The following is a 23,178-nucleotide window of genomic DNA, read 5'->3' as shown; positions in this document are numbered from 1 at the left end:
CTATCATTAAAAAAAAAAGAATTCCTGGGCTTCCCTGGTGGCGCAGTGGTTGAGAATCCGCCTGCCGATGCAGGGGACACGGGGCCCGTGAGCCATGGTCGCTGAGCCTGCGCGTCCGGAGCCTGTGCTCCGCAACCTGTGCTCCGCAACGGGAGAGGCCACAACGGTGAGAGGCTCGTGTACCGCAAATAAAAACAAGAAAAAAAAAAAAAAGAATTCCTGAGCTCATTAAAGAGAACTAGAAAAATCACTGTTTCTTTAGGTGTCTGTACCTTCACTTCCACTTGAAAAGTTAAGTGCCGGAATTTTCTCTTTTTAGAGTCTCTTATTTATCCCCTTTGGGCCTCCTTTCCTTTGAGAGCATATAACCCAGGAAAAGATACTCAGGTTTTGTCGGTTATTTTAAAATCAACTCTCCTTAATGCTAAAGCCCACACCAGTTGTCGCTCACACTGAAACACTCCATCAAAGTACTCTTATTTCTCCTTGTCCTTGCAGAGTGCTTTCTTGTTTTCTTGAGTTTTATCATTCTTATGACGTCTTAGGTAGGCCATTCTACAAAGGAAGAACTTGTGACGTAGGACACCATGCTGTGATCTAAGATACTTTATTTCACTGGCAACAGTGTCATGGATTGCAAGGAGATAGCAGTTGTACAGTCCCCAATTTCTGGTCATCTGTGTTTCTAAATAGCCACTTCTCATTGACACTGTGGAGCATAATGTTTTTCAGAAATGCATACGTATGAGTTCTGCAGTAGATAAGAGAAAAGAAGAATGAGGAACCTATTGCAATAAGCATAAGTAGCACCAACCTTGGCGGTAGAAGTGAGGCAGGCAAGTTGGCAGGGTCCATAGCAACAACTGTTACTGCTCAAGTAAACAGGCACATCTAAGTAATTAGTAACACGTTCTCGTAATTGCTTCCCAAATGGCTGAGGCATTTGGTTTTCTACAACAGGATTCTGAAAGCTCTGGTAGATGTGCTCTGCGACATCTATTTGCACACACTCTCCTCTCATCCTACCTCATTGTTGAACTCCTGTACACAGAAAATTGATCCATTTACTCTCTTTGTCTTTCTGTTTGGGGTGTTTGATTTGTAGCTTCCTCTTACCTCTTCCCCAATCTTGACATGTCGCCTCTCCCATTTTGGAGTTTTTAATTATCTTCGTCTTGCAGTTTTTGCTCATCAGACCTGCACTTTGCAACTCCTCCACAAAAACCCTCAGATTCCTACAGAGATGGCAATCACGTCAGGTCCAGTGAAGAGCCCTTGGAACCTCGTGGCCTTGAGGTTGGAGGTGACTTCGAACCTTTTAGGGATCAATTTTTGTGTGTGTGACTTGCCTAAAGATTTCTATTTCTAAGGGGAGAAAGCATTTCTTCACAAAAGCTCAAAAGACTGGGACATCAAATAACTCTTACAAAACAACATTTTGATGAGTTAAGTGTAAATGAATCAGAAGCATATGGACTGAATTTCCCTTAAAATACACATGGGTTTAAAAATTAAGGGGAAAAGTGTTTGGCAAAATTCTCTTTGGGTTTGGCCAAGTCTGATTCCTTTGAAAACTAGTTCAAGACATGATGCCAATCTCGAAATGCTTCTGGGTTCATACATCTCTGGTTCAAAGTGCTCTCTTCCTCCGAATCCTCTATTTCCCCTCTTTGTTCACGGGTGTCAGGACTGTGTCCTCGCAGTAATCTTAATCAGTATGACATCTAAGAACAGAAAGTTATGTGAAAATCCTCTACTATGCAGGAACTGCTAATGACCAGACCTTTGTAGAGTACATTGAATAGGCACCCTGGGATTCACTTACGTCCCAGGCATTTATTGAACAGCTCCATCTACACAGTAGGAACCTAGATAACAAAGATAAATCAAGTATGGTCTCCCTAATCAAAAAACCCATAATCTCTGGATAAAGAAAGCAGATTTACATTATGATAGAAGGCAATGAGATGAATGTTGGATGGGCTGGAGTCCTGTTGGGCCACAGAATTCACTCCAGATGGTTCATCTAGCTCTCTTTCCTTCTTATTGGCATTTTGATAGTTGCTTTCTAGTTCGCATGCTCTTGAATTTAAGGATGAGTCTACTTATAGATTTGCAGATAGGGTTAAGTTAGAAAGAAAGGAAAAGGCTGTAGCAACAGTGGGTAGCCATTGTCACTGTAGGGCTGAAAGAACAGGGGGAAAAGGGAGTTAGCAGGGCCCAAGGAGAGTTGGAACCAGGAAGGGAGGTGATCTGTGGCCATGGCTAGGTGCAACTACTATCAGAGACACAGCATTAGAGCAAGAAGGGACAGGAAAGAAGTACAAGGGAAACTGGGATGTAGTCAGTGGTACTGAGTAGGGCAGAGAAAGGCAGAAAATTGTCCAGGAGGTGCAGTGGGTACATAGAGCTTGGAGCAGGATTTTGATAAGTAAATTTGAAGGGGTGGAGGTGGGGACATTTTTAGGTGCAAATATGACATAAGGAGAACACAAAGCAAAAAACATCTTGGGGAAAGATAACTTCCATATTTATAAAAGACTGGTTTATATAGGAAGTTTGCATGGCATGCTAAGGAAGTTATATTAGTCAGAGTTCTTCAGATTTATGATAAGGAATTGGCTTGTGTGATCATGGAGGCTGAGAAGTCTCCTGATCTGCTGTCTGCAAGCTGGAGACCCAGTAAAATCATTGCGGGCGTTCAATCTGAGCCCGAAGGCCTGAGAATCAGGAGAACGGATGGTCTAAGTTCCAGTCTGAGTCTAAAGGCCTGAGAACCAGAGGGACAGTGGTATAAGAAGCAGTCCAAGGGCAGGAAAATATGGATATCCCAGCTCAAGAGCCAGAAATTTTCTTCTTCTGCCTTTTTGTTCTAATTAGTCCCTCATCAGATCAGATGGTGCCCACCCACACTGGGGAGGGCGATCTGCTTTATTCAGTCTATTGATTCAGATTCTAATATCTTCTGCAAACGCTCTGATAGCCTCACCTAGAAATGATGTTTACCCAGATATCTGGCCACCCTTGGCCTAGTCAAGGTGGATGATAAACTTAGCCATAACAGAATTTGAGCTTTGTTCACTAGACACAATAGAGCCACTGAAGATTTTTGAGTGGGGTATAATAAAATCAAAGTAGTGTTTTAGGAAAGTTGCTCTGGCTTTGTGTAAAATGGATCAGAAAAGGGAGAGTTGGGGGATCAGGTACCTAGAAGGTACTAGAAGGCTTGATTTATGTAGTTTGATGTCTTGATTTATCTTTTTTGCACAATATTTATTGACTTCCTGATGATACATGACATTTTATTTGGGTACCCTCCCCCCCCAACCACTCCAATGCAGTTAACATCTATGTTTTTAGTTAAATCACAATTGGTTGATTATATCATCATGATTTGTAAATATTGTTTATTGCTAAGCCAAATAGTATATCAGGATTTCATATTTTTCTTGTAAAACATTGTTTTTCCTGGAGTTTCTGATCGGGTCATTATTTTACTTAATATAATTTACTAGCTACAAATTTTAATTATTTTCAAATGTTCATCCTATCAATTGTTCTATCAAATTTCCCTTTTTTCTAGAGTCTTCCCTTCTAGAGTCCTAAGTCCTCCTTTTCCAATTTGAACTCTTTGTGTTTTATAGCTTCATCCTTGAGGTGGTTTTGATTCCTCTGTGATGAACTTTTGCTTTCTCTTTCTTGGATTCACCATCCTTTCCTCTTCCCCTTTATTTCATTGCTAGAGTACATTCCTAATGGGCTTACCAAAAAAGAGAATTTGTTAGGTTAATTTTCTTCTTACTTGCATCTATTCATTCTAATCTACATTGGGCTGATAGTGATTGGTTTTAGAATGCATGGTTAATGAGTTCCCTTTTCCTCTGGATTTTGAAGGCAGCAGTGCTGATGAGAAGTCCAATGTCCTTTTTATTCTTGGCCCTCTGTATTAAATCTGATACTTTTTCCTCTGGAAGCTTCTCAGATGCTGTCTTTTTTGGCCCCAGATTTCTGAAATGTCACAGTGATGTATACTGGTGTAGTGGCTTTTATTCGTCGTGCTGAGCATTCAAATGTGTCTTTTTCAGTATAGACATTTTGTGTCCTTCAATTTCATGGTGTTTTCTTGTAATTTCCTGTGATAATTTTCTTCTCTTTGTTTTTTCCATCCTCTCCTTTTGGAATTCATACTAATTGGATATTAGACCTCTTTGGATGATCCTTTCTTAAAAAAATGAAGTATAGTTGATTTACAATATTACATTAGTTTCAGGTATACAGCATAGTGATTCAGTATTTTTACAGATTATATTAAAAGTTATTACAAGATAATAGCTTTAATTCCTTGTATTTTTTTAACATCTTTATTGGAGTATAATTGCTTTACAATGCTGTGTTAGTTTCTGCTGTATAACAGAGTGAATCAGCTATATGTGTACTTATATCCCCATATCTCCTCCCTCTTGCATCTCCCTCCTACCCTCCCTGTCCCACCCCTCTAACTGGACACAAAGCACTGAGCTGATCTCCCTGTGCTATGTGGCTACTTCTCCACTAGCTGTCTATTTTACATTTGGTAGTGTATATATATCCATGCCACTCTCTCACTTTGTCCCAGCTTACCCTTCCCCCTCTCCGTGTCCCCCAGTCGATTCTCTACGGCTGGGTCTTTATTCCTGTCCTGCCCCTAGGTCCTTCAGAACCTTTTTTTTTTTTTAGATTCCATATATATGTGTTAGCATATGGTATTTGTTTTTCTTTCTGACTTACTTCACTCTGTATGACAGTCTCTAGGTCCATCCACCTCACTTCAAGTAACTCAATTTAGTTTCTTTTTATGGCTGAGTTATATTGCATTGTATATATGTGCCACATCATCTTTATCCATTCATCTGTCGGTGGACACTTAGGTTGCTTCCATGTCCTGGCTATTGTAAATAGAGCTGCAATGAACATTGTTATACATGACCCTTTTTGAATTATGGATTTCCAGGGTATATGCCCAGTAGTGGGATTGCTGGGTTGTATGGTAGTTCTACTTTTAGTTTCTTAAGGAACCTCCATACTGTGCTCCATAGTGGCTGTATCAATTTACATTCCCACCAACAGTGCAAGAGGGTTCCCTTTTCTCCACACCCTCTCCAGCATTTATTGTTTGTAGATTTTTTGATGATGGCGATTCTGACTGGTGTGAGGTGATACCTCATTGTAGTTTTGATTTGTATTTCTCTAATGATTGGCAATGTTGAGCATCCTTTCATGCATTTATTGGCAATCTGTGTATCTTCTTTGGAGAAATGTCTATTTAGGTCTTCTGCCCATTTTTTGAGTGCTTTGTTTTTTTAATATTGAGCTGCATAAGCTGTTTATATATTTTGGACATTAATCCTTTGTCCGTTGATTCATTTGCAAATATTTTCACTCATTCTGAGGGTTGTCTTTTCATCTTGTTTATAGTTTCCTTTGCTGTGCAAAAGCTTTATAGTTTCATTAGGTCCCATTTGTTTATTTTTGTTTTTATTTCCATTTCTCTAGAGGTGGGTCAAAAAGGATTCTGCTGTGATTTATGTCATAGAGTATTCTGCCTATGTTTTCCTCTAAGAGTTTGATAGTGTCTGGCCTTACATTTAGATCTTTAATCCATTTTGAGTTTTTTTTGTGTGTACGGTGTTAGGGAGTGTCCTAATTTCACTCTTTTACATGTAGCTGTCCAGTTCTCCCAGCACCACTTATTGAAGAGGCTGTCTTTTCCCCATTGTATATTCTTGCCTCCTTTATCAAAGATAAGGTGACCATATGTGTGTGGGTTTACCTCTGGGCTTTCTCTCCTGTTCCATTGATCTATACTTCTGTTTTTGTGCCAGTACCATACTGTCTTGATTTCTGTAACTTTGTAGTATAGTCTGAAGTCAGGAGCCTGATTCCTCCAGCTCCAGTTTTCTTTCTCAAGATTGCTTTAGCTATTCGGGGTCTGTTGTGTTTCCATACAAATTGTGTAATTTTGTGTTCTAGTTCTGTGAAAAATGCCATTGGTAGTTTGATAGGGATTGCATTGAATCTGTAGATCGCTTTGGGTAGTATGGTCATTTTCACAGTGTTGATTCTTCCAATCCAAGAACATGGTATATCTCCCCATTTGTTTGTATCATCTTTAATTTCTTTCATCAGTGTCCTATAGTTTTCTGCATACAGGTCCTTTGTCTCCTTAGGTAGATTTATTCCTAGGTATTTTATTGTTTTTGTTGCAATGGTAAATGGCAGTGTTTCCATAATTTCTCTTTCAGATTTTTCATCATTAGTGTATAGGAATGCAAGAGATTTCTATGCATTAATTTTGTATCCTGTTACTTTACCACAGTCATTGATTAACTCTAGTAGTTTTCTTTAGGATCTCTAGATTCTAAAGAAAGATCTTTAGAATCTTTAGGATTCTCTATGTATAGTATCATGTTATATGCAAACAGTGACAGTTTTACTTCTTCTTTCCCAATTTGGATTCCTTTTATTTCTTTTTCTTCTCTGATTGCTGTGGCTAAAACTTCCAAAACTACGTTGAATAATAGTAGTGAGAGTGGGCAACGTTGTCTTGTTCCTGAACTTAGTGGAAATGGTTTCAGCTTTTCACCATTGAGAATGATGTTGGCTGTAGGTTTGTCATATATGGCCTTTATTATATTGAGGTAAGTTCCCTCTATGCCTACTTTCTGGAGTGTTTTTATCATAAATGGGTGTTGAATTTTGTCAAAAGCTTTTTCTGCATCTATTGAGATGACCATATGGTTTTTCTCCTTCAGTTTGTTAATATGGTTTATCATATTGATTGATTTGCATATATTGAAGAATCCTTGTATTCCTGGGATAAACCCTGCTTGATCATAGTATATGATCCTTTTAATGTGCTGTTGGATTCTTTTTCTAGTATTTTGTTGAGGATTTCTGCATCTATGTTCATCAGTGATATTGGCCTGTAGTTTTCTTTTTTTGTGACATCTTTTTCTAGTTTTAATATCAGGGTTGTGGGCCTCACTGAATGAGTTTGGGAGTGTTCCTCCCTCTGCTATATTTTGGAAGAGTTTGAGAAGGATAGGTGTTAGCTCTTCTCTAAATGTTTGGTAGAATTTGCCTGTGAAGCCATCTGATCCTGGGTTTTGTTTGTTGGAAGATTTTTAATCACAGTCTCAACTTCAGTGCTTGTGCTTGGTCTGTTTATATTTTCTGTTTCTTCCTGGTTCAGTATCAGAAGGTTGTGCTTTTCTAAGAATTTGTCCATTTCTTCCAGGTTGTCCATTTTATTGGCATATGGTTGCTTGTAGTAATCTCTCATGATCCTTTGTATTTCTGCAGTGGCAATTGTTACGTCTCCTTTTTCATTTCTAATTCTGTTGATATGGGTCTTCTGCCCTTTTTTCTTGATGAGTCTGGCTAATGGTTTATCAATTTAATTTATCTTCTCAAAGAACCAGCTTTTAGTTTTATTGATCTTTGCTATTATTTCCTTCATTTCTTTTTCATTTATTTCTGCTCTCATCTTTATGATTTCTTTCCTTCTGCTAACTTTGGGGGTTTTTTGTTCTTCTTTCTCTAATTGCTTTAGGTGTAAGGTTAGGTTATTTATTTGAGATGTTTCTTGTTTCTTGAGGTAGGATTGTATTGCTATAGACTTCCCTCTTAGAACTGCTTTTGCTGTATCCCATAGGTTTTGGGTCATCATGTTTTCATTGTCATTTGTTTTTAGGTATTTTTTAATTTCCTCTTTGATTTCTTCCATGATCTCTTGGTTATTTAGTAGTGTATTGTTTAGCCTCCATGTGTTTGTATTTTTTACAGGTTTTTTCCTGTAATTGATATCTAGTCTCATAGCCTTGTGGTCAGAAAAGATACTTGATACAATTTCAATTTTCTTAAATTTAGCAAGGCTTGATTTGTGACCCAAGATATGATCTATGTTGGAGAACTTTCCATGAGCACTTGAGAAGAAAATGTAGTCTGCTGTTTTTGGATGGAATGTCTGATAAATATCAATTCAGTCCATCTTCTTTAATGTATCATTTAAAGCTTGTGTTTCCTTATTTATTTTCATTTTGGATGATCTGTCCATTGGTGAAAGTGGGGTGTTAAAGTCTCCTACTATGATTGTGTTACTGTCGATTTCCCCTTTTTTGACTGTAAGCATTTGCCTTTTGTATTGAGGTGCTCCTATGTTGCGTGCCTAAATATTTACAATTGTTATATCTTCTTCGTGGATTGATCCCTTGATCATTATGTAGTGTGCTTCTTTGTCTCTTGTAATAGTCTTTATTTTAAAGTCTATTTTGTCTGATATGAGAATTGCTACTCCAGCTTTCTTTTGATTTCCTTTTGCATGGAATATCTTTTTCCATCCCCTCACTTTCAGTCTGTATGTTTCCCTAGGTCTGAAGCGGGTCTCTTGTAGACAGCATATATACGGGTCTTGTGTTTGTATCCATTCAGCCGGTCTATGTCTTTTGGTTGGAGCATTTAATCCATTTATATTTAAGGTAATTATCGATATGTATGTTCCTATTACCATTTTCTTAATTGTTTTGGGTTTGTTGTTGTAGGTCTTTTCCTTCCCTTGTGGTCCTGCCTAGAGAAGTTCCTTTAGCATTTGTCGTAAAGCTGATTTGGTGGTGCTGAATTCTCTTAGCTTTTGCTTGTCTGTGAAGCTTTTAATTTCTCCATCCAATCTAAATGAGATCCTTGCTGGGTAGAGTAATCTTGGTTGTAGGTTTTTCCCTTTCATCACTTTAAATATGTCCTGCCACACCCTTCTGGTTTGCAGAATTTCTGCTGAAAGATCAGCTGATAACCTTCTGGGGATTCCCTTGTATGTTACTTGTTGCTTTTCCCTTGCTGCTTTTAATATTTTTTCTTTGTATTTAATTTTTGATAGTTTGATTCATACGTGTCTTGGCATGTTTCTCCTTGGATTTATCCTGTATGGGAGTCTCTGCACTTCCTGGACTTGATTGACTCTTTCCTTTCCCACATTTGTGTAGTTTTCAACTATAATCTCTTCAAATATTTTTTCAGTCCCTTTCTTTTTCTCTTCTTTTTCTGGAACCCCTATAGTTTGAATGTTGGTGCGTTTAACGTTGTCCCAGAAGTCTCTGAGACTGTCCTCAATTCTTTTCATTGTTTTTTCTTTATTCTGCTCTGTGGTAGTTATTTCCACTATTTGATCTTCCAGGTCACTTATCTGTTGTTCTTCTGGGTCCTTGTTAAATGTTTCTGGTATTTTCTCCATTCTATTTCCAAGATTTTGGATCATCTTTACTATCATTACTCTGCATTCTTCTTCAGGTAGACTGCCTATTTCCTCTTCATTTGTTTGGTCTAGTGGGGTTTTACCTTGCTCCTTCATCTGCTATGTATTTCTCTTTCTTCTCGTTTTGCTTAACTTACTGTGTTTGGGGTCTCCTTTTTGCAGGCTGCAGGTTCGTAGTTCCTGTTTTTTTTGGTGTCTGCCCCCAGTGAGTAACGTTGGTTCAGTGGGTTATGTAGGCTTCCTGGTGGAGGGGACTGGTGCCTGTGTTCTGGTGGATGAGACTGGATCTTGTCCTTCTGGTGGGCAGGACCTGTCAGCTGGTCTATTTTGGGGTGTCTGTGAACCTATTCTGATTTTATGCAGCCTCTCTGATAATGGGTGGGGTTTTGTTCCTGTCTTGCTAGTTGCTTGGTATGGGGTGTCTAGCACTTTGGCTTGCTGGTCATTGAGTGGAGCTCAGTGTTAGTGTTGAGATGGAGATTTCTGGGAGAGCTTTCGCCATTTGCTATTACTTGGGGCTGGGAGGTCTCTGATGGACCAATGTACTGAACTCAGCTCTCTCCCCTCAGAGGCTCAGGTCTGACACCCATCCAGAACACCAAGACCCTGTCAGCCACACGGCTCAGAAGAAAAGGGAGGAAAGAAAGAAAGGAAGAGAGAGAGAGAGAGAGGGAGGGAGGGAGGGAGGAAGGAAGGAAAGAAAGAAAGGGAAATAAAGTTATTAAAGAAAAAATACATATTATTAAAATTTTTTAAGAAGTAATAAAAAATTTAAAAAAATAAAGAAAGAAGAGAGCAACCAAACTAATAAACAAATCTACCAATGATAAGAAGCACTAAAAACCATACTGAAAAAAAAAAAAAACAGACAGAACCCTGGGACAAATGGTAAAAGCAAAGCTATACAGACAAAATCACACAAAGAAGCATACACATACACACTCACAAAAAGAGAAAAAGGAAGAAAAAAATATATATATATGTATATACATATATACATATATTAAAAAAAAAAGGAAGAGAGCAACCAAATCCGTAAACAAATCTACCAATCTTAATAAGCTGTAAATACTAAACTAAGAGAAACATAAAATCAGAAACAAATTAGATGCAGAAGGCAAACCTGAAGTCTACAGTTGGTCCCAAAGTCCACCATCTCAATTTTGGGATGATTCGTTGTCTATTCAGATATTCCACAGATGCAGGGTACATCAAGTTGACTGTGGAGCTTTAATCCACTGCTCTTGAGGCTGTTGGGAGAAATTTTCCTTTCAATTCTTTGTTCGCACAGCTCCTGGGGTTCAGGTTTGGATTTGGCCCTGCCTCAGCTTTTAGATCACATGAGGGTATCTCTTCCCCACCCAGACAGGACGGGGTTAAAGTAGCAGCTGATTCGGGAGCTCTGGCTCACTCAGGCTGGGGGGAGGGAGGGGTATGGAATGTGGGGCGAGCCTGTGGTGGCAGAGGCCGGCGTGACATTGCAACAGCCTGAGGCACACCGTGTGTTCTCCCAGGGAAGTTGTCCCTGGATCACGGGACCCTGGCAGTGACGGGCTGCACAGGCTCCCAGGGACGTGTGGATAGTGACCTGTGCTTGCACACAGACTTCTTGGTGGCTGCAGCAACAGCCTTAGTGTTTCATGCCCTTCTCTGGTGTCCGTGCTTATAGTCACAGCTCTCGCCCATCTCTGGAGCTCATTTAGGCGGTGCTCTGAATCCCCTCTTCTCGCGCACCCCAAAACAGTGGTTTCTTGACTCTTAAGCAGGTCCAGACTTTTTCCTGGACTCCCTCCCGGCTAGCCGTGGCGCACTAGCCCCCTTCAGGCTGTGTTCACGCAGCCAACCCCAGTCCTCTCTCTGGGATCTGACCTCTGAACCCTGAGCCACAGCTCCCAGCCCCCACCCACCCCTGCGGGTGAGCAGACAAGCCTCTCAGGCTGGTGAGTTCTGGTCAGCACCCAGCCTCTGTGCGGGAATCTCTCCGCTTTGCCCTCTGCACCCCTGTTGCTGCGCTCTCCTCGGTGGCTCTGAAGCTTCTCCTCTGCCCACCTCCCGTCTCCACCAGTGAAGGGGCTTCCTAGTGTGTGGAAACTTTTCCTCCTTCACGGCTCCCTCCCAGAAGGGCCAGTCCTATCCCTATTCTTTTTTTATTTTTTAACATCTTTATTGGAGTATAATTGCTTTACAAGTGTGTGTTTGTTTCTGCTTTATAACAAAGTAAATCAGCTATACATATACATATATCCCCGTATCTTTTCTCTCTTGTGTCTCCCTCCCTCCCACTTGCCCTATCCCACCCCTCTAGGTGGTCACAAAGCACTGAGCTGATCTCCCTGTGCTATGCGGCTCCTTCCCACTAGCTGTCTATTTTACATTTGGTACTGTCCCTATTCTTTTGTCTCTGTTTTTCCTTTTTTCTTTTGCCCTACCCTGGTACAAGGAGAGTTTCTTGCCTTTTGGGAAGTCTGAGGTCTTCTGCCAGCATTCAGTAGGTGTTCTGGAGGAGCTGTTCCACAAGTAGATATATTTTTAATGTATTTGTGGGGAGGAAGGTGATGTGCACGTCTTCCACCTCTGCTATCTTGAAGGTCCTCTCAGTTCCTTGTATTATACAATATTTCCTTGTTGCTTATCTATTTTATACATAGTAGTTTGTATCTCCTAATCCCATACCCCTATCTTGCCTCTCTCTCCCCTTCCCTCTCCCCATTGGTAACCACTAGTTTGTTTTCTATATCTTTGAGTCTGTTTCTGTTTTGCTATATACATTTGTTTGTTTCATTTTTTAGATTCCTTATATAAGTGATATCATACACTATTTGTCTTTCTCTGTTTGACTTATTTCACTAAGCATGATATTCTCTAGGTCCATTTGTGTTGTTGCAAATGGCAGAATTCCATTCTTTTTTATGACTGAATAATATTCCATTGTGTATGTATACACCACATCTTCTTTATCCATTCACGACCTCTTTGGTCCTTTAAATCTCATTTTTCCCCTAGATTTTCATGTATTTTTATTTATTGGAAATTTTTTCACTTTATCTGACTTCTTAGCTTTCAGTTTTTTAAAATATGATATTTTTAAATTCAAGAGCTGTTTCTTGCTTTTTAATTGTTCCTTTCTCATAATATTCTCATAGTGTTAGAAAGGAAAATATTCTCATAACTCTCTGATACTTTTAATTAAAACATCCTTGAAGTCTTTTTTTCTGTTCCTTGAGTTACTTTTCTTTTATGCCCCTCCCCGCCTTTCATTCACTGTAGTCCCTTTTTTTATGTGGAAAGCTATTCATAAGTGTTAGCTGATCCATTCATATTTAAGATTAAGGCATTTTAAATTATGTTTAAGTTGTGTATCCATACAGTAGAATACTCCTCAGAAATGAAAAACATTAAACTACTGTTACGTGGAACAACATCAATGAATATCAAATGCATTATGCTAAGTGAAAGAAAGGGAACACAACAACATACATACCTTATAATTATATTTATGGGAAATTTTTGAAAAAGCAAAACTCTAGTGACAAAAGCAGATCAGTAGTTACCAGGATCCAGAGACTGAATAAACAATTTGACTGCAAGACAGTATGAGGGAAATCTTTAGGTGATGGAAATGTTCTATACTTTATTATAGTAGTAGTTATATGACCATGTACATTGGTCAAAACTCATGAAATTTCACACATAAAATTGGTGAATTTTATTATATGCAAGGGATATTTCAATAAAGCTGATTGAACAGAAAGTAAATTGGAAATTCTCTGTGGGTGGGGCTTGTTGACTTGGAATTTTGAGCTGAGCTTTCCAAATGGGAAGCCATCCATTTCATTAGGGATGTCCTACGAATGGCAGTACGTGGAGGTCTTTACTGCTACTGAGAGTCCTTAAAGCAAGAAATAATTGACAGGTATTCTGCATGTGAGCTGGGTGTCCTGCCACTCCAAATATAGAGTTTCAAATTATTCTACCTATTTTAATTATTACCACTTTTCATTGTATCTGTTGTCTCCAGGTCCCTAGATTTTACTTTTAAATGTCTCACAATATGCCACTTAGAAGAAACCTCATTTGAATATTGAGATATATATTTAAATTTATATGTAATATGGATTTTTCACATGGAAACAAAAAGAGAAAGAAATGAAAACTGAAGAAACTATGTATCTATGTATATTTCTTTTTATTTAGAATTTCCACAAGCTGTGAAATTGGGTTTTGAGATAATGTTTTTAGCTCTCAGGGATTTCGGAGACCTCTGCTGACATTTAAGAGCCATGCAATGCCTAAGAAGACGCACTGGGAGTATTTAAGAAAACACTCTCCTATGTCAGTCCCACTCTCTCCTCCCACCTTGGGCTATTATTTCTTTAAAATATTTGTAAAAATTTTTAAATATTTCAAAAATACCAAAAGTGCAAAAAATTAGTATGCATCCCTCACCTAATTTTAAATGTTATCCGTTTGCCATGTTCTTTTTAGAATTTTCATAAGAACTAAAAATATTTCAGATGGTACTGAACTTCTCGCCACCTCATTAGTCACTTTGCCCCATTCTCCCATTTCCGTTATAGAACCAACCATCCTCCTGATGCTGGTGTGACATTTCTTTACATGTTTTTGTATATGACAATAAACAATTAAAGACATATATAATATATCCATCTTTTTTTGTTTTAAAAATTTATATTAACACGATCATACTATGTCATCTTTTGTCACTTGATTTTTTTTCATTCAACTTTGTTTTTCAGTTTTATCCATATTGATAAATAGAACTAGTTCATTCATCTCAATAGCTGTAAAACAGTCAATGGAAAGAATAAACCAGAGTTTATGTATCCATTCCCCTCAGAGGACCATTGGGTAGTTTACATGTTTTTATAACTGCATTCAGTGCTTCAGTGAACCTTCTTGCACATGTCTTCAGAAGCACACCTATGGCGGGTTCTTTAGCACAGTAGCTCTCATATACTAGTGTGTATTAGAATCAGCTGGAGTGCTTGCACAACACAGATTTCTGGATCCTATCCCTAGAGTCCTTGATTCAAGAGCTGTAGGTGAGCCCAAGAATCTGAATTTTTACCAAATTCCCAGGTGATGCTGATGCTGGTGCAGGGATCAGTCTTTGAGAACCACTGCTTTAGGGTTGATAGGTATGGGTGTTGGTCATTGGATATCTTCCACTTTGCTAGGGATTTCCAAATTGCTAGGGATTTCTAAACATATAGAGTGTTTGCACCAATGTATACCTCTACTATCAATGTATGCATCCTTATTTCTTGCTATCTTGTTGAAAATTGGTATTGTGTCTTTAAAATTGTTGTTAATCCAAATGATACCTCTTGCTGTTTTATTTTATATTTTTCTGATTAATAGTGAGATTCAGCATAATATCTTACATTTAATGTCCAATGTTTTTTCTTTTCTGTGAATTCCATATCCTTTGCCTTTTTCCCCCCCAGTTAGGTTGACTGGTTCATCTGTTTATTTCATTGTTTTATTGCTTCATAGAGTTTCTTTACATATTATGAACACTAATCCTTAATCTGATAATAGGCAGCAAATCTCTTAATCTCCTAGACTGTGATTTTTTTCTTTTTATCTATGGTATTTTTGAAGGAGAAACTTTTGAAATATTAACGGAATAATATTTTCCTTTGTTATATGTGCTTTTACATTATTTTGTTTAAGAAATATTTCCCTGTCCTGATGCCATAAAGATTTAGCACCTATTTATATACTTAAATTTTTCTCCTTTCATTTTATTCACAGTTTTTAATTTATTTGAAATTAATTATGAACATTGTATAACGTAGGAAGCTAATTTTTTTCCATATGGGGATTTGGTCACAATTCTTTCATAACGAAGTTTCCATTCATTTTTGTATCTGTTTCCAGACTTTTCTGTGCATTCTATTAATCTTCTGTATATTCTAGAATAATACTAAACTTTTAAATTACTTGAAATTAGAAATGACTAGAAAATGTTGGTATCTGATAGAGAAATTCTTCTCACATTCCTCTTCTTCAAGATAATTTCATCTCTTCTTGGTCCTTTGGACAAATTTGTCTACTTGGGTGAAAACTTTGGTTTACATTTTTCAGTTGGCTCGATCTCTTTATTCAGTGTTAACATTTTTCTCTGTAATAACATGTATGCTTTTTTGGACTTCACTTCTTTTTTGCAAAAATTTGAGGTAGATTCCAAAGAAAAGACCACAACATAATAGAAATAAGTGTGTGTGTGTGCTTGAAGGTAAAAACAGGAGAAAAGTATGCCAACCATAAAAGTCATAAAATTATTGGACTAAACATAAACCCTTATTCAAACCTTTCCAGTGAGGATAAAGAGGGAATGTGTGATAAATATTTGACTCCTTTGATAGAAGGAAACACACAAGTTTATGGTGGAAAAAAATGTATTCTAATACCAAACACTGTCAGAAAGTCTTTATTTATTTTATTTAAAAAAATTTTTATTGGAGTAGAGTTGATTTACAATGTTGTGTTAGTTTCTGCTGTACAGCAAAGTGAATCAGTTATACATATACATATATCCACTCTTTTTTAGATTCTTTTCCCGTATAGGTCATTACAGAGTATTGAGTAGAGTTCCCTGTGCTATATAGTAGGTCCTTATTAGTGATCTATTTTATATATAGTAGTGTGTATATACCAATCCTAATCTCCCAGTTTATCCCTCCCCTCCCCCTTTTCTCCCCTGGTAACCATAAGTTTGTTTTCTACATCTGTGACTCCATTTCTGTTTTGTAAATAAGTTCATTTGTACCATTTTTTTTTTAGATTCCACATGTAAGTGATATCATATGATATTTCTTTCTCTGTCTGACTTACTTCACCTAGTATGACAATCTCTAGGTACATCCAGATAGCTGCAAATGGCATTATTTCGTTCTTTTTCATGGCTGAGTAATATTTCATTGTATATGTGCCACATCTTCTTTATCCATTCCTCTGTCGATAGACATTTAGGTTGCTTCCATGTCCTGGCTATTGTAAATAGAGCTGCAATGAACACTGATGTGCATGTATCTTCTCAAATTATGGTTGTCTCTGGATATATGTCCAGGAATGGGACTTCTGGATCATATAGTAGCTCTATTTTTAGTTTTTTAAGGAAATTTCATGCTGTTCTTCGTAATGGTTGTACCAATTTACGTTCCCACCAGCAGTGCAAGAGGGTTCCCTTTTCTCCACAACACCTCCAGCGTTTATTGTTTGTAGATTTTTTGATGATGGCCATTCTGACTGGTGTGAGCTGAAACCTCATTGTAGTTTTGGTTTGCATTGTCAGAAAGTCTTACATGGAACATTTATTTCATAGGGAATATAGAAAAACAGAAACAACAATTGGTTAACAAGTACAGAAATGCATTTCTTATGGTGGCAGTGAACAACATTTTAATGTTATAAAAGTGGATAGCAAATAGCTAATATGACCCCCTCCCATGGTCCAACTTGGTTCAGAGATAGAAATGAGAATATCAAAGTCTTTAGGTAGGTACAATTTTCCTCTAACTTTGCGATTGGAAACCAGGGCTCTTGGGTCAAATCCACCCTACCACCTGTTTTTGTAAGTAAAGTTTTGTGGGAACACAGCCACGCCCATTTGTCTACATATTGTCTGTGGCTGCTTTCTTGCTACCAAGGGCAGATTTGAGTACTTGTGATAAGGACCACATGGGCCGCCAAGCTGAAAATATTTACTTTCTGGCCCTTTCCAGAAAAAGTTTGCCATCCCCTGCTCTAAATGATCATTCCTTAAATTATGAGCTTTATATTTGCCCTAGGAATAGTTTAAAATCCCCGCTCACCTGTTTTTCAGCATCTGAGAGTATAAGCCAAATGTGTAATTGGGCACGATGGCTGAGGTGAGGCACTTGGCCAAAATGATTCGTTAATGTCTTTATTCAGGAAGAGAATGTGCTCTCCCTGTGTATACTCTTCCTACCCAGGGATTTCATCACTCAAAGAAAAACCACCTGCATTCTAAATTAGGGAGATTCTCTGTTTGTCTCAGCAATATACTTGTTCCTTTTGCTCCGCCCGAGGTTCAGCCTCTTACCATCCACCCACCTCTTGGTCAGCTAGCCTTGGCGGTGCTTCCTGGACTCTCAGTAAGCAGTTCGTGGGAACCTTGAGATGGCATCTTTCTCCCCATCTGGACTCAAGTCCTGGTCCGCCCTGTGATTTTTGCAGCTTCTTTTCCCGGTAGACCTAGTGCTGAATTCCTCTCAGCTCCATGATGCTAAGTCATCTTTGTCAAAAGATTTTTGTTTTCTGAAGGACTGGTTAACTGAACGGTCATGACTCCAAACTGGCAATATGTTCCAGTGGAAAAAAGCACAGAATTTAGAGCCAGCTGTCCTGTTTTTGAGTTCCTAACCTTGATACTTACCAGATGAATGACCTTGGGCAGGTTGCTTTAACTCTGAGACTCACTCTTCTCATCTGCAAAATGAGGATACTAATGATGCTTCCCATACCTGTTAGGATTACTGTGAGAAACGAATGAGATACGGGAGAATAATTTGTAAACCACAAAGTAAAACACACATACTCATTATTACTACCCGTTTGCAAAAGTTCCTCCAACGGTTTTTCCTAATCTCCAAAGGCTTTTCATTTGTATTCAGGAACCAGCCCGTTAATTTTCCTTTGCAGCCTCCTTGCCAAAGGGTCTCGCCATTGTGTTGGCATCTGTCTTCTCTGGAAAGGAATGTGCTGCTCCTCCAGGCACAGCTCCCCTCTACCGATCACTGTTCTAGAACCTAAAAATCTCAAAGCTGAGCTGTGTGGTCTTTGACAGTTTGAGAGTAGAGGTCAGTGAAAGAATGTTCCTTTTGCCTCTCCCTAATTCTGTGTTATCTCCTGGCCCCAGACCCCAAAGCAGTCCTGACTGTGCTCAGCGTCTCACATACTCTTCAGTGAACACCACTCTTTAATTTCTTGCCTGACTCCTCTCTCTGTCTGAGCTCAGAACAAGGATAGAGGCAAAAGTGGGAATGGGGATGCAAGAATCCCCAAACAAACACTGTTCATTATCCTCATTGTTCCCATCTCTTCTCTTAGAACCCCAAAACAAATTCCTCTCTTCATGAGGCTCTCTTTCCCCACCCCTATATCTCACCTGTTTTCTACATCCTCCCACCATCTAGGAGGAATAATTGCCATTGGATTCATCCCATTTCAGGATGTGGGTAGGGTCACTTAGGAGTGGGTAGCATCACTCTTTGTTAAAAGATATCATCATATGTGATAACCTTAATTCTTTATTTTCCTTCCTTGTATATATATCTTTTCAAGCATATGCACTGTTTTTTCTTCCATCTCCAGTATCATGGAACCAGCCCAAGAGTGGTCAGACTGCAAGATTTGGATTAAGCTCAGGGGAGGTAGAGACCCTGATGGCTGCTAGAGCAAGCTTATCTGTCTCAACCTAGCCTTACTAAAGCTCTGCATTGGATGTTGGACTAAACTTAAAATTAAAACAAAACAAAACAAAACAAATGAAACTCATTTGCTCTTATTTATTGCTTTTTCTGTGGATATTCCCCCAGGGCTCTCATAAAGGAGGGGTAACTCAGATGTCTATACCATCAATAGTCCACACAGTTTATATCTATGAACTTGTAAATAAATTCCTAAAATGGTCACTGGATCACTGTTTTCTGCAAATGGCTAGTCTTTGCATCCTGGGCTAATAAGCCCAAGTGGGATACCGTGTTACAAACTGTAATCTAAATTTTCTTCAGTTTGGCACTGACTGTTTTCTACAGAAAGGAAAAACAAGAATTACCAAAAAAAAAAAAACCCAAACCAAAAAACCTGACCATTATATCTTTGCCAGAGAAAACATAATTTGCTTTATTTTTCCCCTTTGCACCATTAAGAGATTTATTGTCTCCTATTTATTTTCAGCACTTTTCTTCATTTCTGGGAAGTCTGACCTGCCTAAATCATTATTGCATCTGAACAGAGTTTTGCAGACAGATTTCCAGTAATGGGCTCAAATAATGGACTCTGTTTGGTGTTTCAGTGGCCCTTTAATGGCCCAGAGAAGGGCAGTGCTTCTTACATGTTGCCTGAGAAGCAAACATGAAAGCCCGCCTGTCACTAGGGGGCCTAGTGACATAATCCGAAACAGCCCACACCAAAATTTAAAAATTCTTTATAGTCACATACTGTGGAAAAAGTGCATTCTACATCACAATATATTTGTGTTTCCTTATATATAAACATGTCTAAGTGTTTTAATTGACATTTCAGGCAGGTGTACCTTTTTTATCCTGGCACAGTTGCACTGGTTACTGCTTATTCTTACCCACAGTCTGAAATACATATGATTTAGATGCAGGGAAACTGGATTTGAATTGAGTCTGTGACTTTGGGATGCCTAAATCTGGACAAATACTTATTCTCTTAGAGCAGTAGATCCTCATCTGTAAAATGGGCTGTAGTGATGATTGAATTTACAACTTGGGGATACCTTTTTGGTGAAGAATTGTTCAATGTTGAGAGGGAAGGACTGACTAGAACCAATGGGGAAGTCTGAATCTGAGACTGTTTTGATGATGATTAAGTGCAGGCTTTTTCATGATATTTAACTGCTCTCATTTTGCAATAGTTCCATTCTATCATATTAGTTCCTTGGGGATGTTTATAGAGTTTTTCCTCATAGGAGTGCCAATGTTAGGAGCAGTAATTCTCATAGGAAACTTTTGAGACAGCTGCCAGCCCCAGGCTCCCAGATTCACCCCTGGTGAACCTAACTTCAACAAATACTTATCAAGGAATGTTTCTGTGTCTTTCACTTGCTGGGTACGCTGGGCCGTATGGAAAAATTGTGAGCTATGGTCCACACTCTCAAAGACTTGAAATCTTATTAGAGGAAACCCACAAGGCTGTTCTAAGAATTCATCAATAATAATTTAGGAATATGTAAGAATATAATACATAAGAATAATACACACTTAACAAGGGCCTACTGAACAATACACTTGGCCTGTTTCTTCTAATTCTCAAAATAACACTGAAAGATAAAAACTATTATTTCTGTTTAACTGACATGGAAATCAAGGCTGTAGCTCCAGACTGTATAATCAAATGCCAAAGAGGAAAAGTAGATTTAATAGTGTCATGTATCAGCCGCCATATCCTACTGCCCTGAGTTATTCTGTGTAAATGGATTTTTCCCACACTGATTGTTTTTAGGTCAAGTGGAGGTAAAAGTGATAACCTCTCTGCTTCCAGAAGCAAAGCTGATATGAGATTTATTTAGTCTTTGCTGCATTGGGCAAAGGGGCTCAGTACTGTAAAAAAAATAAGCCTAAATTTCAGCACCATGGCTTAGATTCTTCTCTCCCTCCTTCCCACTTCTATCATTGTGCCTGACACAACCAGCCAGACAGAAACTTAGCACTCACTAGTATCCATGTGCTGTTTCACCTTCCGCAGTCGATGGAATGACTGAGGTGGTTAAGGATCTGAGTGCCTTTCCCATTGTCTCTTCTTCCTCTGTGTCAGCAAGATGGTGCCAGAATGACCCTGGAAACACAAGGGGCAGAGCCACAATGTGGAAGACACCTGGGTCTCTGAGTCACTGCTGGGAGGAGAGCTTCCGGGAGAGCCATCCCAATAGGGACATCCACATGGGACTTTGTATGAGCAACAAATAGACTTTTATTATGTTAGGCCACTGAGATTTTAGGTTGTTTGTTGCAGCAGGTACCCTGTCTGACCAATTAGCAGGTGCTGAATAATACTTGCTATCCATGTGCTTCATATTAAAATTGCTTGGGAAATTTACAAAAAACCTCATGCCCAGGTTACACACCAATTTAATCAGAATCTCTAGGGGGTGGTATCCAGGCATCAATCTTTTTTTTTTTTAACTTCCTAGGTGATTCCACTGTATATTCGAGTTTGAGAACCAGTGTGTTGTATCGGTGGTATTCTAAAAACTGTGGTCTGTGGATTTTGTTAGAAATGCAAATTCTTACATCTCCCTATCTGTGGAATTGGATTCTCTTGGAATTTGTGTTTTAGCAAGCTCTCTGGGGGATTCTTCGGTATATTAAAGTTAAGAAGCACCGTTCTAGAACACTCTGCTTTAGTGATTCTCAAAGTATGGTTCTCTGGCTATAATCAGAGTCACCTGGAATACTTCCTAAAGGCAGGTTTCTGGACCCAAGCCCAGGCCTACTAAATCAGAATCTCATGATGTAAGTGCCTAGATGGCTATATCTCTCAAGATTTTTCTAGATAATTCTTGGCTCACCAGATTCATGCTTTTCAGTTACCAACACTGTTGCCCTTTCCCTAGAATCAAGGAGTTTCCCACCATTCCTCATCACCAACCACCAAGTCCCTCTGAGTTCTGTCCATCCCCAGATGGGAAGGATGGCTACTTAACCTTACATGTAGCTTCCTGCTGTAGTTAGTTGTTTTAGATAGAGAACTCCTCCAGTGCTTTCGAGTGTTTGTTTACAGACCATTAATTATTAAACATGGACGTTTTGAAGCAGAGAAACTTTCAACTTAAATGATGAGAAATGATGCTGGTTGAAGAGAGACAGACTTGAAAATGAGGACTTCTTAAAACATGATTCCACTGATAGAGCTCTGATTTCTACTAATCTTTTCAAGGAACCATATCTACTGCATGAGGAAAGCTGCCTATGGGACTAATTTAGGTGATAAATGGAAAGAATTTAAATGAGAAATGGAAAAGGCATATGCAGAAGCAAGAAGATGATTGGAAAAAGACTATAAGTTATGTCAGTTCATTGGGCAGGGCCCGGTTTGGGAGTGTACTTTAATCATGGCGAAAGTCCCTGCAAGTTTATAAAGACAGATTCTATAAAAGGCCTTTTTGATCCAAGAGAATCAAAATCTCATTCTTTCCCCATTTCTTTTTTCTCTCTCTTGCTCTCTCATTACTTGCAGTTAAGTTTACGCTGGATTTTGGGAGGGCATGTTGGTAATTTATATGGCAGACAGAAGAAGGGGGTTCTAAAAGCTGCACATATGGCAGTCTTGGTGCCTGCCATTGTGGCCCCAATTTTGTGCTGCCCTTATTCCTTACTTTGTGTCTATCACAGGAGCTTGTATAATAACAAGTTTGAGTTGGAGAGCTAGAGGTGCAAGGTGTGAACAGGGAGGTGTCTGGTCTGGCCTTAAGGAAGGTTGCTGTTGAAAGAAATATATGTATGCTCAGGAGGAAGGGCTCTGTGCCGTGTGTTGAGCAGGAGGGGAGCCTGGGCTGAGCAGGGAGACGACCAGATTCACTCTTCAGTGCTCTGTGAACTGTGGGGAACACAGCGCCAGCTCACTGCTCCCATCAGAACTCTCCCATTGTACCCCTTTGCACATGGGAACGGCGGGGTGAGGATGGAGGAGTCCTCTATATATTAGGAATGGCCTGGGTGCACCCAGACAAAATTGGATGGAGTAGAAGAAAGCATGTTTCATGTGTGGTGGGACAGATCCTCAGGGCCCAGTCTCACCTGCAGGTATTGAAGGAAGTCTTAATCTGCCACACAGAACACACGGCACCATGAGTAGGGGGACATCAACGGGTTAAAATCCTGCATGCACTTGTCCCCAGGTCTTTAAGTTCTAGGAGACGACCCCAAATCTCAGAAAGTGACTGAAACACAGCAATCTGCAATCCTCAGGTAGTTAAGTAAAGAAAGCCCCAGTCATTCTGTTAGAATTTAGAATTTCTAGTCCCTGGGAGGAGACATGTGAAGAAGGCAATGTAGCATGGTAGCTGGAAGCTTGGAATTGGGGTCAGGGGGTCTTAAATTTGTACCCTCGTTCTATCATTTTATCAACTATCGTTTTATCAATCATGGCCTTGA

The sequence above is a fragment of the Aethalodelphis obliquidens genome, unplaced genomic scaffold, assembly GCF_003676395.1.
Source record: "Aethalodelphis obliquidens isolate GAN/ISIS:26980383/991018 unplaced genomic scaffold, ASM367639v1 scaffold79, whole genome shotgun sequence".
NCBI lineage: Eukaryota > Metazoa > Chordata > Mammalia > Artiodactyla > Delphinidae > Aethalodelphis > Aethalodelphis obliquidens.
Note: the sequence above shows the minus strand (reverse complement) of the source record.